Source organism: Coenobita brevimanus, chromosome 14 (assembly GCF_032717465.1).
Source record: "Coenobita brevimanus isolate Jiangsu-jjx chromosome 14, ASM3271746v2, whole genome shotgun sequence".
Classification (NCBI taxonomy): domain Eukaryota; kingdom Metazoa; phylum Arthropoda; class Malacostraca; order Decapoda; family Coenobitidae; genus Coenobita; species Coenobita brevimanus.
The window spans coordinates 13,030,842-13,042,500 of record NC_136967.1 but is presented as its reverse complement, the minus strand read 5'-3'; the positions used below and the strand labels follow the sequence as shown (position 1 = coordinate 13,042,500).

The 11,659-nt window shown below is 37.9% G+C and overlaps 1 non-coding gene across 1 annotated transcript; it reads left to right on the top strand.

Annotated features, from left to right (window-relative positions):
* The first annotated feature begins 10,751 nt into the window (after positions 1–10,751).
* On the top strand, positions 10,752–10,870 carry LOC145390509 (5S ribosomal RNA). The gene has a single exon (XR_013895657.1). It is a non-coding gene; the product is annotated as a 5S ribosomal RNA (ribosomal RNA).
* Positions 10,871–11,659: the final 789 nt, after the last annotated feature.

Sequence of the window (11,659 nt, the reverse complement as noted above, 5' to 3'; positions counted from 1 at the left end):
GAGAAAAGAAAGATAAGAGTGGATTAGAGTAAATGTGTGCAAGATTAATAAGAGAATGGAAAATTCTGTGTTCCGGCATGTTCTCTGCCTATGATCTGCAGTCTTTTCAAAGTAATGGGTCATGGATCTCGAACAAAACTGAGTTTAATTGGATTCTTGTTTTAAGATTCTTTAGGAATTACAACTTTTGTAGATTTTTAAGGTTTAGTTCCTTCTTTCAGAAAAAAAAAAAAAAATGGTCCCACACTGGCGCTACGGGGAGAGACATATTTGACAATCCCTCTCTGTATCCCTCTTTTCAAACCCTCGGTCACCATCCTTTTTCATTTGTCTTGGTACTGGGAGCAATTATATCTTCTAATTATAAATTATCTTATTTTTAACCATTGGAGTGCCTGGTTAGTGCCAGATCTATCGAGTACATATTGCATAACATACTTTGCCAGGTGTGTAAACTTTAGTCTAATTATTTGTAGTTTTAATGACTAAGCCAGTAACATTGGTTTGCAATTAATTAGATGGCGGGTCCACAATGATCGTATGATTATTCTCGAATGGAGTACTAATCATTAGGAATAAAGCAAAGAGCAGTGTTGCACATAACGTCCGTATGAGACAGAGTACTGTCAACTAACGTCAGCCTTTCTGAACGTATTATCCAGTTAACCCGTTACCGCCCGGAGGAAGAAATATGTGCCGTTTGGGAGCACTTTCAAAAGTTAATAAGAGAAGAGTCCTAAAGTTTGGCCTCATAAATTTGGCTATTTTTGAGCCAGTACGCCAAGGACGGTACTCATAACCTCTTTAATATGAGGACAAGTTTTCATTATATCCTTGCATTATCTAGACAGTTTTAATTAGCCAAAGAGACATATCACAGTGGAGGGGTTAGAGATAGTTTTACTAAACTCCTTTAACTTACGTCGCCTTTTCTAATCTCAGTGAAATCATCTTGAGATTAAAATAATGAATTTAGAAGGGACTTTTCAGTCTGCGTGGATTAAGTACAATTCTTACAAAATCTCTTGCGAAGTAAACTTAGGTAGCAAGGGGTTAACACCAGACCTTAACCTAATGATGCCGATTTGTTTGCTTCAGTCTTAATATAAGGTGGTTCAAAAGTCAGGTAACACAGGGAAATACTGCATCACGACCGCCACTGACGCCCACGACGCTCAGGAACATGTTAAGGTACGTCATTGGAAGGAACGTCTGTTTGACCGTGGTCATTTCCAACATATGCTGTGATAATTCCTTTGTACCATTACACAGCACAGTATTTCTCAACGTAACACGACCTAAATCAACATATATATATATATATATATATATATATATATATATATATATATATATATATATATATATATATATATATATATTTACTTATACAAACACACACTCACACACACACGCAAGTATATATATAAAAAACTAATGATGTTGGCCTTCTAAACCATGAATATTCTGCTCAGCCTGTCGGGAACTCTTATGTGGCAGGATTTTCTTTAATAATTTTCCAGGAAACGGATATGAAATAACATATATCCTCACTGTATTATGTGAGCTGATATGAAGGGCTGTTGGGTGGCCGGTGGCAGTAATGGATAAGGGAGCTCACCTTATTTGAAGCCATACGTAAGTAATACTTTGGCTTTCTATGAAGGCATGAACGCATACTGAAGAAATCTGAGTTCGATTCCCTGGCTGGTCAAACTGATTTATCAGAGAAGCCGTTTCCTTGATCACCCAACAGTGTATGTCGGAACGTACTGCAGATATACTCTGACTAGTGTGAGGCGTATTCATGGGAAACGCTGACAGCGAATATTGATTATCTGCTTCAAGAGCCCTCGTGCAGTCTATAAGCGTCAATAGAAGAAATAATATATATAAAATTTTTATATAACAGAACCTGTTCCAAAATCAACAGCTTAAACTGCCAAAACATATTAGCTTTGTACTTTTTCACTGAAACTGATTCTGCCATCATTCTATGCTGATCTCATGTGGCAATTTTGCCGTAAATATGTGGGTCTCTAACGCAACATATAGCTGAAAAAATATTTGCATTTCAGATTTTTCTCTCCTGGCATTCTTTGCCCTTAATATCACTTTCCTACATGAAGTGTACTTACATTAACAGCTAAGTTGGAGGACATTTCTATCAATTTATTCTTGCAAACTTATATTCTGTTATTTAGGTAGGCTTTCTACTACCTGACTAAAACCGTCATGTGTTGCCTGGATGGAAACAAAAGAATAATAGAACAGAAATGAAGGCGTAGCGAAATGTCTGCTTCTATCTCATGCTCAGCTCCTACGAAAGAAATGTAAATCCGTGCAAGTTCTAGTATTCCCCGCCAGTCTCCTCCCACGTAATGTCTGCTGCGCCATCATGCTGTCATAAAGTTGAGCTGGGCATTAAGCAGAGAAATATTCCACCATCACCCGGGTTGTGGTAGCAGATACCTGTAAAAGGGCGCAGTAATATTCTGGGTGAGAAACTTAGACCTGCATTCTCCCCAGCACCTCTTTCTTACCTGTACCTTTATGTGTATGTCCCGTTAATATTATTCTGTGTTCTATTTATACCTGCTATGTTGATAAAGAAGTGTTATAAACAGAATCAAGAGAACAAAAAAGAGCGCTCTAAGAGTGCAACACCAGACTAGGAGCCCGGCATTTGACTTTAGAGCCAGTGTTCTCAAAACCGATTACTTCGTCTTTGTCCTACTCCTAATCTTTCCACCAGGTCTGATCCAAAATGGGATCAATTACCTTTTCCAGTGACCTAAACCTTTGACCTATTGTTTTCAGAATCGAATCGCTTCATCCTTGGCTAACCCCCAACATTTCCATCAGTTTTGGTCCGAATCGAATCAATATTGCCTAAGCTATAGGGTCAAACATCTGAGTTTGATCTATGATGTTAACCTCTGCTTGAATGTTTTCAGTGTCAAACCACTCCATCCTCACCATCCTCTCAACCCACCCGCCAAGCCTGTTCAAGTTGACCTTGCCGTGAAAACTTGACCTTCGTCTTTTGTTTTTAAAAACAATGTTAGCTCCTCGGAAAATACCCTCAACCCTTCCACCATGATTGGTCTAGATTGGAGCAAAACATTTTAAAGTTATTTTGTTCACACATCAATAGACATAATAACGCACGCCTGACAAGACCATTACACAGGCCTCCTTATCGTTAGCATGGGTGTAGTAAAAAAAAGGTGTAATGTGCAAAATGCATCGCTAAGGAAGAGGTACCAGAAAGCCTCCTAAGCTAACGAGATTACGTGTCATAGAGCCCAGTCTCTGCAGATGTGAGAAAGAGATGACGCCTTACCAGAGAGGGTTATGGCCGAGTTTTCATACCATCGTTAAAAGAAAAAAAAATGTAATCTTTGGGTAAGATCAAGAATATAGGTAACTATGACAACCCCAACAGCCCGGGGACGTTTTTTGCTTTCTTCGTACTGTCAAGACAGTCATATATAGCTTCGGATAGGCCTTCCAGTGGGAGGGATTAGATATAGCCTTCACTGATTCCTTAAGTACGGGAAGTGTTTTCTAAGGTGAATGAAATAGTTTGGAGGCTAATACAGGTACATCGTTACGGTAGCAAAGTATGCCAACACATCCAGATAATGGACGAATTTTAGGAGTATTCTCTGTATGTGTATCCTTGCGTTTGAGTTCCAGTGCATGACCTAATATTCGACGGCATCATTAACGAGCGCATGGAAGGTCATAATGTTGTATTTACTCTACCTGAAGGTATTCCTATAATCACCCCCAAAATATATTACTCAGCATGGGAAAAACATCAACCAGCAAATAGTGAAATTCTTTAGGATGTTATGTAGTAACTCATGACTGATATTAGAAACTTTTATTAGCCGTGAAAACATAGTAAAGTTATATGAATATTAAATGGATTGCTCCCTCTACTAATGGTGTGTGCCTTTTCCTCTGGGCGTCTGTGTATAATCAACCTACCTAAACTAATGAAGAAATTTGACCTAATGATTTATATGTTTGGATAATCTATCCAAAATTGATTCAGTGGATAATTACATTTGGGGTAACACGAGGAAAAACAATACGAAATGTGTAAGATAAGTAACTCCTGTTTTCTAACGCCTTTCTGCTCCGTGTCACCCTCGTTGCGTCACACGTAAGAGACGCCGGGCAGGAGTGTGGAAGCACCATCTTTTGGAGTTTAATCAGCGCTGTAACAGATTTATGTTGTTTTTTCTGAGGACTAGTCCTTTCTTTACCTCGCACACCCTAGTTTAAAACGTATGAAAACTGGATATTTCATTCCAGTAGGTTTTTGCTTCAAGAGAGAACCTAAGAAAATAAACGCCATCCATATACCAGATTCATTAGAAAGAGAATAATAATATAACAAATCACCATTAGGGGAAAAAAAAATCGAAAATAATGTGCCGTGAAAAGCAAATGAAAATACAAGAAAACAAATAAAAAATGAAAATAACAAGGATTTTTTTTTATTTCAGCCTCAAGAAAGGAAAAATATTCCATTTTTGAAAAAAAAAAAAAAAAAGAAAAAAAAGAAAAAGAGGCGGAAGTTTGACAGATCGGTTGCAAACACGGGCAACTCCTGGAGATCAAGTTCTGAAATGAAGATGAAGTTCCTGAAAACGTGAAAAGGTTAAAAAGTCATTTTTGCTCTCTCGCTTTAATCCTTCTATTTCACATCTGTGCTAAGTGATACGTTATTTATTTTATTTTCCTTTACGGTAGTTGTGCCTTATTTGTCAGTTCCGGATGAGTTTTACCAAGGGCTATTTTCGTGAGCTCAGAAGGCTTTTATTTATGTCCATGTCAAGTTACCGTTCGATTGTGTGAGTTGGTATATAAGGCCATAAAAACATGTAAGAGAAAATTAAGGTATAGTAAGCAAAATTAGCTGCTATAGAAGTGCTGCTAGAGTACCTCATAAATCGATGATAATAAGGACTCGATTCTGGTTTTATTTATGAACAGCTTTCCGTGTTAACTCCTACGGTCGGATGACGCTGTTTACAGTTTACTCCAGGCACCTTCAGGTGGTTCCTACGATTTGGCACTGAAGACGCCAAATCCCACCATAATCTGGCCAAAGTCGTTATGTCATTTACATAAGGGATACTGTAAAAGTTTTACCAACATTCTTTTTTTCTTTTTCTTTTTTTTTTCAAAAGCATGCTTCAAGCTGACTTATAATTTTCAAGTTGTGCATGTAGATATTAGACGATTCGATTCGATCCGAGTCAAGTCTTATTAAAAGCAAGTTCTGTTTAAATCTGCCAGGTGAAATGTAGATTGATCTTACCCAAGACTGTCAAGACTAATCTATTATTTTCTTTCGTCTTTGGTCAAAGCATGGCAAATCCAGGTGGCGATGAATCTAAAGGATACATTTTCTACCGCTGCATAACTGATTTTCAGGTAGCCTTCCTAACTCTTAAGTATATAAACCAGTGCCATGCAGAATCATATCACTGTCGAATGAAAAAGGGTTCGGTTTTTCAAGAGAAATACTTTACGAGCAGCGCCAAATCCCACGTTCAGACCTTCATGGCGAACGACTTTATCAATTTTTCAGCTTGGGAAAGGCCTCTCTTACCTTGGAGTGGCCAATGATTGCAAAAAATCTCTCTGCAAAGTTCATTATAATAGCCTTGAGAATTCAAGATTAAAATGTGAAATACGTCAACTGGCTGAACGGGTAAATACAGACAACGGGGCCAATACCATGAGGCCCTGCAATTAGGTCTAAGATGAGAGATGGTCTGCGAGTTATGAGATACGCCAGGGGAAGTATTTATCAAGGATTCTAGCTAAATTTTACACCAAGGCAAGTCTCCATAATAGTGACATGATTAAATATTGTTGTCACTTTAATGCTGACTCAAGTTTGCTAAGTGTATGGCTGCCCTCTAAGTGAAGGTAAATATATATACAACCAATTTTATACGCAACTGAAGATTACGAGAGTTGTATGTACGACCCCAGAAGATTATAATTAATATCTCAAACAAAGCATAGGATATACAAGCCTCCATAACAGTTAGCTATTATCACAGATCGTCTTATTTCTTTTTTTATTTTTCTACTTTTTTTTTCTTTTATTTTCACCCTTATCGGATTGTGAGGTGCTTGGTACCTGTAGGTGTGAAAACAATCGTATGTATAAACAATGCCTTTCACAAATGAATTCAGATTCTTGGGTAATATATATATATATATATATATATATATATATATATACCGGGCCAGGTGTAAGTTTGTAAAGTACTGTGTGGTCTGTAGGTTATGAGGTACTATTGCAAAATAAATACCGACTCTTTTCATTACGATAAGTAGCGAGATAGTGACCAATAACTTTCGAACTTCAGTGATGAGATGCGGTCTTCAAAACTCGACAGTTGTTTCCAAATAATATGTAAGATTGTATGAGATAAAAAGAGTAGGGTATTATTGTCTGAAACTCCACCTGTTATTGCAGATACATAATTTTTATATATGTAGCAAGATCGTCGAAGAAGGAAAGAAGCAGAAGCTTACTGACTTGGAAAAACAGGTCGATATCCATAGTTACCAGTAATGCAAAAACTATGTAGGCTAGCCTTGGGCCCCTACGCTCCTGATGGGGCAGTAAAGGATTGGGTGATAGATCAATAAACAGAAATTGGAGGAGCATCGCACGAAAAGATGAAGGCTCGTCATGGAAGGGATGCGGGAGAGAAAGAGGGATGATGCCGGCGAGACTGCCATTCTGCAATATTGGAAGCTTCAGCGGGACGAAGGAGGCTCTCTCGCGGCATGATGGACGGCCGGAGGAAGCTGATATGATACTACTCACTGTAATGTTCGCGTCAATGTTCAAGGTCCATTTCTACGTGTGTTTGTTACAATTATTTGCATCCAAGCTTACTATTATACTACTTTCACCATAAACACCCAGATTTCCATCCTTTTTTTTTTTTTTTTGGCTTTCTTCACGTAGCTTATGTCAGAATAAGATGATACTGTGGCTCTACGTCTATTCCATAGCACTCCTTTGTGATTAGCATTATATTCTGGTTTTAATCTACCTGTTACACGTCAGTATTCATGACAGAGAGATGGCAAATTTAGGCCAGGTTAGAATAACTGTAGTATAATAGAGTCCTATCTACGAAATAAGATTATGACAACTGTACAAATTGATATTCTATATATTTTCCAGAATGCTGCTTGATGTTGTTCCTGACGTTAGCAGCAAGGGGGCCTGTCCTAACTGTTACCTGGCTTGATGACTGAGTATCTCGGGACTGAGACGGTCACAACCTGGGTGATGGGCCATATCGCTTTCTCTCATTGGCTGGGGGGGGGCTCCCGAGGCCGGATTAAATAGTGATGGTTTTCCTCAAATTCAGACGATTATATCCAGCTTAGACTTCCTGAACTTGCGGGGATGGGATGATACACTTCATGAATCTTGAATCTATTATGGTGCTTCCCTAATTCAGCATAAAATTATATGGCAGCAACAAGAATTAATTAAATTATACGTCATCATCAGACTAAAGGGAATAGGAATCTCTCGAGGCTGTATTTTAGCAGGTTCATAAAATCGCATACTCGTTGGTTTAGGAGGTTCCCCAGTATTTCTTCGTCAGTAATTCCTCGTACATACTTCAGCCTTGTATTTTCTTTCGCTCTCCGGGTTTTTCCTATCCACAGCGTACACACCAGGTAACTGAAATAGACGAGAAAATTAACGCAGCAGTATGCGCAAATATACCTGTACGTAAGTGGTTACACACACACACACACACACACACACACACACACACACACATACACACACTGAATGAATGTTTCGCATCTGTTCACTCATTATGTTCGCGGACTCAAACTCAGAAAAGTCGGGGAGTGGAACCCAGTATACAGTTTTATGTAACTTGCCTGACTTTGTAATATAAGAGAAACAATACATTTATCAAGTAATATATGTGATCTATTCATGTTAGCAGAGTCAAACCTTCACAGTAGATAGTATTGCTACCGCTGTATCCATCACCACAAGTCTTAAGCTGAAGGGATTTTTTTTCGACATGAATGCATAATAGGCAACTGCTTTGCTCCTGAATGCAACCTGCTACATACGCGGGCTGGCAGGTGGAAGGTGGATACGTTTATTCTATATTTTGAGGAACAGAAGCATTTGACTCTATATGGTAATGATTCAGTAATGCCGAAAAAAGTAAATCTAATGCTGGTGTAATTAATGGCAATGGAGAAGTCTAACACTTCTTCCTTTGCGGTTTATTCTGCACATTACACCTCAGTATCCATTTACACATCAATGATGAAAATTTCGTCGATATCAAAGTCAGTGTAAATGTGTAAAGTGCAATGTAAGTAGCAGAGCGAAAGGTGTTACAAAGCCTCCAACACTATCGATAAGTTTTCGGAACTGAAGCGCCTTGTTTCTGAAAAAGTGAGGAACAGGCCGACAGGGGCGCTGCTAGATTTGCTGCCAAGAGTAGGGTCCAGATAGCATGGGAAAAGAAAAAGTCAGGATGATGATATAGAAATACTAGGTCGTAAACACTAAAAACGTTAAAGCATTTAAAACACTAAAAACTAAAAATCACAAAAACAAAAAACGGTGAAAACACTAAAAAGCAGGAAAAACACTAAAAACTAAAAATCACAAAAACAAAAAACAGTGAAAACACTAAAAAGCGGGAAAAACACTTAAAACAAAAACCTTATAAACACAGAAACGCTAAAAACACTAAAAACACCAAAAACACACAAAACGCCAAAAAATACTAAAACACCAGAACACTGAAACATTAAAAACACCAAATCATAAAAGCATCCCAAACACTAAAACACTAACAACACAAAAAACACTTAAAACAAAAAACACTAAAACAAAAACATTAAGAGTAAAACACCAAAACACTAAAAACACTAAATACACCAAAATCACTAAAAACACCAACACACACTAAAGAAAAAACACTAAGAATACTAAAACACAGAAAACATCTAAGCACTAAAAACAGTTAAAACACTGAAATCACCAAAAACACTAAAAACACGAAAAACACTAAGAACACGAAAAACACTAAGAACACTAAAAACACCAAAAGCACTAAAACATCGAAAACACAAAAAACGCTAAAAACACTAAAAGCGCTATACACACAAATCATTGTAAGCACAAAAACATTAAAAATACAAAAACACTAAGAAACTAAAACACCAAAAACGCTAAAAAACAACACTAAAAACACTAAAAAAACACTAAAAACACCAAAAAAAAATAAACTAAAACACTAAATACACCAACACACCAAAAACACAAACCTACAAAAAACTAAAAACAATGAAAACATGAAAAACACCAAAAACACTAAAACACTAAAAACAAAAACACTCAAAACACTAAACATTGTGATATAAAAGACTTTGTGGCACTTCATCTTCACCGGTTTATATTGCACATTACACCTTAACATTCTTCTGCATGCTAAAGGTATACACTGTAGGCTACAGGGTGGTCCACAATAACGCTCTTCGACTATAGACCGATGTGGCACACTCTCATATGTTGCAGGGTTGGCTTAGTCGATCCGTGTGGGCGTGGTTGTGGCTTTATTTATTTATTTTTTTTTTTTATACAGAGGTTGAACAGAGGAAGGAAAAACAAACTTTTAAAAAACCAACAACTAAATTACAGGTGACCTCCATTCATAAAAGAATTTGTAACAGTTGAACCTGAAGTGCTGTGGGTTGAAGTTTGGGGGGAGGGGGGAATTAATTTGAGGAAGCGAGTTTCTGGTCAGGGGCGGAAAAGGGGATGGGTTCATTATGATGTGGCAGGGGTAAACCAGCTCTGCTGTCGGGCCCTGCTGCGGATGTCGCTGATTGCATTATACTGTACAGTTGACCCTCGTGCAGTGTGGTGCGGTGAAGATCAGTTCCTTCTCCCCTTGGAGATAAGATGAAAATGAATATGTGTGTGTGTGTGTGTGTGTGTGTGTGTGTGTGTGTGTGTGTGTGTGTGTGTGTGTGTGTGTGTGTGGATGAGTAAACTAGGAGTGTGTCGTCCTGTCTCGGCTACCTCCATTCCTCTGGGGGAAGCAAACTAGATTCCGTATATAAATAGACAGATAAATAGTGTTTTTGGTGTTTTTAATGTTTTAATTTTTTGTTTTGTTTTTTTTTGGTTTTGGTGTTTTAGTGTTTTGTAGCGTTTTACTTTCATTATTTATTGTTGTTTTTAGTGTTTTTGGTGTTGTTAATGTTTTTTTCGGCGTTTTTAGTGTTTTTAGTGTTTTTAGTTTTTAGGTGTTACCTGTGCTCTATTGTTTTAGTGTTTTTCTTTTTTAGTGCGTTTTGGTGTTTTTAATGTTAGTGTTTTTAGTGTTTTGGTGTTTCTACTGTTTTTAGTGTTTTAGTGCTTTTCTTTTTAAGTCTTTTGCGTTTTTAGTGTTTTAGCGTTTGGGGTGCTTTTGTTTTAGTTTTATTTATGTTTTTGTGTTTTGGTATTTTAGTATTTTTTAGTTTTTTGTATTAAGTGTTTTTCGTATTTGTAATGTTTTGGTGTTTTTAGCCTTTTTTTTTGTGTGTGTGTGTGTTTTTTGTAGGAGCCAAGGTGATGCAGGGTGCAACGATCTGGCACACAAATAAACGTTTCTGGAGTTTAAACCTTCCTCTCCATCTGCGTTCCGTTTATTGCCAACGGCCATACCACATTGAGTACACCGCTTCCCGTCCGATCAGCGATGTTAAGCAACGTTGGGTCTGGTTAGTACTTGGATGGGTGACCGCCTGGGAACACCAGATGCTGTTGGCATCCCTACGTGTCAAGTGGGGTTGGTGGAGGATTAGTGCCCCTCCCTGTAAAACAATTAACTCTAAGCCCTTGGCCACCCCGTTTGGGATACATGGCGTCTGGCAGTGAATGAATGATGTGTTTTTTGTGTTTGTGATTTTTTGTACTTCTGGTGGTTTTTGATTTTTAAACATTCTTAGTGTTTACGACCTAGTATTTCTATGTCATCATCCCGACTTTTCCTATTCCCTTGCTATCTGGACGCTACTCTTGGCAGAAATTTTAGCAGCGCCCCTGTAGGCCTGTCCCTCACTATTTTCGGAAACATGGTGCTTCACTTCAGCAGACTTATCGATGGTTTAGGCGGCTTTGTAGCGCCTTTCTTTCTGCTACTTACATTGCACTTTACACGTTTACACTGAATTTGATATCGACATAATTTTCATCATAGATATATAAGGAAGAAGTGTTAAGACATCTCCATTGCCATTAATTATATCAATATTAGATTTATACTTTTTCGGCTTTACTGGATCATTACCATAGAGTCTGACGTTTTATATTCTTCAACTTATAGAATAAACTTATGTTCTAGTGCGACCAGGAGTAGCGATCCACCTTCCACCAGCCAGCCCGCGTATGTGGCAGGTTGCATTCAGGAGCACAGCATTTGCCTACTGTGCACTCTTGTCGAAAAAAATACCCTCAACTCAAGGCTTGTGCTGATGGATACAGCGGTAGCAATAGTATCTACTATGAAAGTTTGACTCAGGTAACATGAATAGATCACATATTAATTGGTAAATGTGT